A 6,255-nucleotide genomic window follows, 5' to 3' on the forward strand; every position below is an offset into this window, starting at 1 on the left:
ATTATAGTAGTTTTAAAGAATATTTTAATACATATTTTAAAATGTATGAAAATTTAGCATGTTAATAAATATGTTTAATAGCAATTGTGATTTTTTTCAACATTTTTACATATATATAAAATGAAAATATCTGAAGATAAAACACCATTATCCAAATATGCTGTGATGTATTATGCTCTCATTAATTCATCAGTATTAGATGTTGGTGTGCTTTTAAACTATAAATGTTACATTTCATATAATGAGCATTTTTAAAGAACATTTAAGTCCTTTTACTTAAAAATGAATGTTTTTCTAGTCTCAGGCTAAAAATACTGATGCAAATTGTACATAATAAGAGTTAGACACATAATTATAATATTGAATCTTATTTAAAATTTTTTTTAACTTCAGTACAAAGTAGTTCCATGTAATAACTCGAATGCAGTAGAACAGGCTTCTAGATTCTTACCAATGCCTAAAGAATAAGTTCCTCATATGAGAAAAATTACAGTGTCTGTGTTTTTTTGGTTGTTGAAACTGGCTTCCAAGATAGAGTTCAAATCTGTTCTTTTTTCTAGTGATTAAAATGTAAGATTGGCTTTGCTTAGTTTAGTGGATCAAAGTATCCAAACGCCTTAAAAAATAAACCTCAAAAATAAAAAATAGAAAAGAATATCAGGTCAGGGTCTTAAATAGACAAGAATCTTGCATAGGTCAAAAACTAAGTAAACACTACCCCACTTAGTGAACAATACATTGCATTTGAGACAGTTTAAATTTTTTAATGTATTTGTTCTGTCACCAATACCTAAGGATTTTGTTCAGCTCAAGAGAATGGAAAGCAGATCAAAACTTCATGTTTTCCCTCTTGAGATTAATTTATTCAAGGCATACCAAACTTTCTAAATCCAAGCATTGTATTGCCTGTAGATGATATAGATTAACAATTGCTTCATGCCTTGTTGTCTGACCTGACATACTCTTCACAGGAAAATCATGTTTTGTGGTATGAGAACCTTAAAGAGGAACCTAAGTAACCCTTGCTGTAATTAGACTTCAAGTTTGCTTATTGCTTGACAGAAGGATAAGATGCCACCTTTAAAGAAACAGACTTAGATGCAGTTGAAACCTGTAGCTTTAAATTATTGTCCAAGCCCCATTAATTTCTGAAAGTGTTAAGGGGTACAAAATTATTGTTCAGCCATAACGTTTTTCAGAGATGGGGTGGTTGTCCATAGCAACTGTTCAGTATATCTTCCATAGCCTTTGGAAGGCTTTTAGTTTCTGCTTATATATCCCAAGTCACAAAACCTACCTAGATAGAGAATATGTTCTTTAAGAGAAGGTCTGTTGTAAAACAAATTTTATATATATATACATACATATGAGTGTATATGTATTTGCGTGTGTGTGTGTGTGAAGAGCTTGTAATACAAAATTCCAGGTAGAAAGAGATTACAACCATGGTTCTCTTGGATTTTTATCTCTAGGTATCTCTCTCCAGTCAGATTTTAGTCCATGTTCTCCAGCTTCTGATGTTACCATTAACCTACCTACCTTCTGGCACTTTTTAGGTTTACCTGGCCTAAATATTTGTTCCATTGATCCAAAGTTGGATAAAAAAGAATTTAGGAAATCAGTGGGAAAAAAATGCAAAAGCTTAGACATTTACAAAGCACAAATTTATTCTAAGATGACAATAATAATTTGACTAACGAAATTTGTTTTCTGTTCTCCAGTATATCACAACCATATTTATTATTTTTTGATATATGACCTGATCTATCCATTCCTTCTGCCAAAGAAATAGATTTTCTGCATATTCAAAAGCATGCCCCTGGTGTTGTACCAGTTGCCAGGTTTTTTTTGTTCTTTTGTTTTTTGTTTTTTTGTCTTTTATTTTTTAAACAATCTGAAGGATCCTTCTTGTTCTGGCTCATTTGCAGACAGCCATCATTGAGCTCTGGCTGAGCAAGAAATCAATCTGGCTGTAGTTACTAATTTCTTTCATGTCTCTTGATGGACCAGATTACCCTATTTTAGCCCTCTAGATAACCTATTCAAGGTGAAATGGAATTCTAATAAGGGTGGGGAGACACTTGAATTAGTTCTAGGAATTTAGAATTGAGGCAGAGTCATTTAGATGAGGAAGAGCCCCTGAATTTTAAGGTTAATAAATCAAAGTGAATGTCAAGTCTGAGCAGAGAAGGACAACCTATAGGGAATAAAACAATCACCCAGCAAGCAGTAAAGGTAGTATACTGCCTAAAGAAAGAAGCTGTCTGATATCTTTCATGAGGCTCAACTGTACTGCACTCTTTTTTTCATATCTGTAGGGTTCCCGTATATTTTTCTATTTCTTATGATAGTTTGAGTGGGTTACTGGTCCATCCTATCAAATATCAGTAAGATATAGTTTAATTCCATTTGTAATGTGTAGATCTCAGAAAGCTAGGAACCTAGAATTACACAACTGTAATAAAGGATATTGATCTTATCAACATCCATTTTATGTAAGAAAATAGAATGTGACAAAAATATTCATCACAGTAATATTTTTTCTCCAGTGTTAGGGGGGAAATTTCCTTGTACATCCACAGTATGGAATGATTTTAATGGTTACTAAATATAGGAAGTTTTTAGGAAAATTGTAATGTGGAAAAAAACAATTTGTGTATAAATATGGCAACTATACAAACGTATAGAAAAAAGATGGCAAATAGTGGTTACCTTTGGCTAATAGAATTATGAGTGAGTTTTTTTTCCTGCTTTTTGTAACCCGATGAACTTTAAAAATTACACCTTCCACTTCTCCCGAAAAAAGAAAGGAAATTCACTTCCCAAATCTACACTTAATCCCAGATAAATCAGATTCATACTCCCTTAGAATTAAAACTTTTTAAAAAGTTGAGCTCTATGGTAGAGAAATATTTTTAAAATATTTTTTTTCTATTTTGAAGAGCATTTCCATTCTTTAAGTGGGATGTGGTGCTTGAGGGCTGTAGACTTTAGTTGCACTTGAGCAACTTCTTTGAGAGCAGCACGTCAGCCAATAGCTCTTAACCCAGTGTTTAGCACATATAGTAAGCACTCAATTCATAATGAGTTGTGGAATGTATAAATGTAGCTCATATCACCTTTTGTGGATGATAAAGGTGTATGGTTATGCCAGCCTAGCTTGGTACTTTGCTAACTTGAATGTACAGTACATGTGAATCACCTAGGTATCTTGTTAAAACGCAGGTTCTAATTGAATGAGTCTGGGATGGGCCTGAGATTCTGCTTTTCTGCATTTTCCAAGGTAATGCCAGTGCTGCTCTGGGGTTGGTTTAAGTTGCAAGAACTGAGTCATATTTATCCCAAAAGAGATTGTTTGAATTTTATCTCGCAGGTGTTAGGGCTGTTTTTAACTCTCATTTGTCCTGAAACTGGAAGTGGTGTTTGGTTTCTTCTGCTAATTAGATATTAAATTTTCATCAAAAGTTTACTTAATCTTACTCTTTTCCTGCAATGACTTCTTAGTTATGTCCTATAGTATGACTTCTTTAGCAAGTTATCATAAAATGTAAGGTTTCCGTACTTGAAACTTAAGAGTCTAATACAATAACGGTTGACCCTTGAGCAACGTGGGATTGAGGGGAACCATACCCCCTCGCAGCTGAAAATTATGTATAACTTGACTCCCCCAAAACTTAACTACTAACGGTCTATCATTGACCGGAAGCCTCAGTGATATCATAAACAGTTGATTAACACATATTTTGTATGTTATACATATTATAGCCTGTAGTCTCACAATAAAGAAAAGAAAATGTTATTAAGAAAATCATAAGGTTTGTCTATTTTTTCAAATTGTCACAAATCTCCAAAACATTTATATTAGAAATATTTATTTTTTTTTAAATTCACATATAACTGAACCCACACAATTTACACCAGTGTTGTTCAAGGGTCAACTATATGCTGTTTTGAACAAAGTATTAAAACCTGCAAACCATGAAAAATGAAAAAGGTAAAAGCTTCCTGCATTTCCACCTCCCTTTATAGATTCAAGGTATAGTTGAGTGGTTGGGCACCTCACATGAGTTAGCCTCACTTAGAAAGTCATGGATTTGATTCTCAAGATGTCCCAGTTACCCTCATTTATTTTCGTGGTCAAGGCCTGCATCCCATCCAGGTATCCTACAAATGCACATAGTTTGGAACAATGGAAACAGTGTGTATGGAGCTATAAGAGCTACTTGAAGAAACCCACTAACCTCACTAATATGTAAATTGTTTCGAGGTACATCAGCCTTTATAATTGGGTCTTTACAAAGTCACAATACAGAGCTTTCTCTTAATCACATAGCTGTGACAGCAAATTACTACCTTGAGAAAATACTAGCATGGAAACGACCTTAATCAGTACTAGTTACAAATGCTTATAGAGATCAACTTAGAGATTCCTTAGAAAAGGTAGCCAAGAAATTTGTTATAAATTTAATCGCTTATTCTTCAAAGTCACTAGGGTGGATATTAATTTTAAAGATCACCTTTAAAAACAATACTGTATGTGATTATGTCCTATAAAGATAAAGAGATAATACCTATGAGATGCATTAGATACACTGTTATGCAAATGAATAATTTCCATGGGCATCTGTTGTGGACTGAACTGTGTTCCTCCAAAATTCATATGTTGAATCCTTCACCCCCAATGTGACTATATTTGGAGGTAGGGCCTTAAAAGAAGTTAAGGTAAATTAAAGTTAAATGAGATCATAAGGGTATGGCTCCAATCCAATGTGACGAGTGTCCTTATACGAAAAGGAAGAGACACCAGGGATGCATGCACTCAGAGGAAGAGGCCATGAGAGAACCCAGCAAGCCAAGGAGAGTGGCTTCAGGAAAAGCCAGACCTGCTGACATCTTGATCTTGGACTTCCAGCCTCCAGAACTAAGAGAAAATAAACTGTTGTATAAGCCACCCAGTCTATGGTACTTTGCTATGGTGGCCTGAGCAGACTAATATGGTATCCTATATTCTCTTTCAAATGGTGGAGTTTCCCAAAAGATGGAACTTCAGATGATATGCCCTGGAAACCTGCTAGAGGACTCTGAGTGGCCCTGGTCATGAGGAAGAAGCCCCTGGCAAAGATGCCTGTGAAGAATTTGATTGAAATTCATAAAATACGCACAAAAAAAGTAATGTTTTAAAAATAAATTTTTTAATATTAGAAGTTAACATTTGACTATTCTATATTCTTCTAAGTTGACTGAGTGTCAAAAAAACTTTCTTTTGATGAGCTTTTATTGGAAAAATGGGAGATCGCTTTGTAATTAGAATCATGCAAATTTTTTTTTTCAGATAGGAATAAAGTATAGCCTTGCATATGAGGAAATACCATATTAGTATAGGTGACCAGTCAAATTAAGTTTAGAATGAAAATGACATTATTATGTGTAGAATTCACTTTATTAAAGTGAGTTTCAAACAAATGCTGTTTGGGTAAGTTTGGTGGGGGTCGATCCTATAGATACAGAGTATCAGTAACTATTTGTTTAAAATAATACATCAAATTAGAACCCTCTCCTTTATCCCATGCCCCGACGTTAGTGGCCATCGTTTTCTGGTTCATAGAAGATGCTAGTATTTACTGAGTATAAATGCAGATGACAAGTCATGTCTTCTCATTTCTTTTTCTTTTTGGTGTTCTTTTTCTCTTCAGAAACCGTGTGAATATTTCTCATCCTAGTGAGTTACAGATATTCTCAAATTATGCATTTTCTTGAAATATTTACTCAGAAAAAAAAAAAGTCTTTTCCCAGGTTTTTTAGTAAAGATATCTCCTTGCTGAAAAAAGGACTTCACTTTGAACTAGGACATGCACCAAGGTGGAGATACATGAAGCAGTGATTATAAAATAGGAAACACAAGTTTTCTAATCTAGTTATCTCTATGACAAAACTGACAAAATGCATGTATACAACCTTAGCTTCAAAGTTTCCCTACCAGGGGAATTCCCACCCAAATCGGAAGCAACTGCACCAATCCAAAGAGCATTTCTTGTGAGGAGGTAAAACCTCATGAACCACAAGATATAAAGAAAAACAGGAATATTAGTATTGTCTTGTATTCAAATAAACATGAGGCAGTACATCAGAAATTGGTACTAGGCTATAAACTGTAGCATGAATTTTGGTCAAAGTGGGGACTTTTAGATGCACACATGTTCCATGTATATGAGATTTAGGTGCGTCCCAATTCCACCTAGCCCAAAGAATGTAACG

Source organism: Rousettus aegyptiacus, unplaced genomic scaffold (genome assembly GCF_014176215.1).
Source record: "Rousettus aegyptiacus isolate mRouAeg1 unplaced genomic scaffold, mRouAeg1.p scaffold_m13_p_1, whole genome shotgun sequence".
NCBI classification, from domain to species: domain Eukaryota; kingdom Metazoa; phylum Chordata; class Mammalia; order Chiroptera; family Pteropodidae; genus Rousettus; species Rousettus aegyptiacus.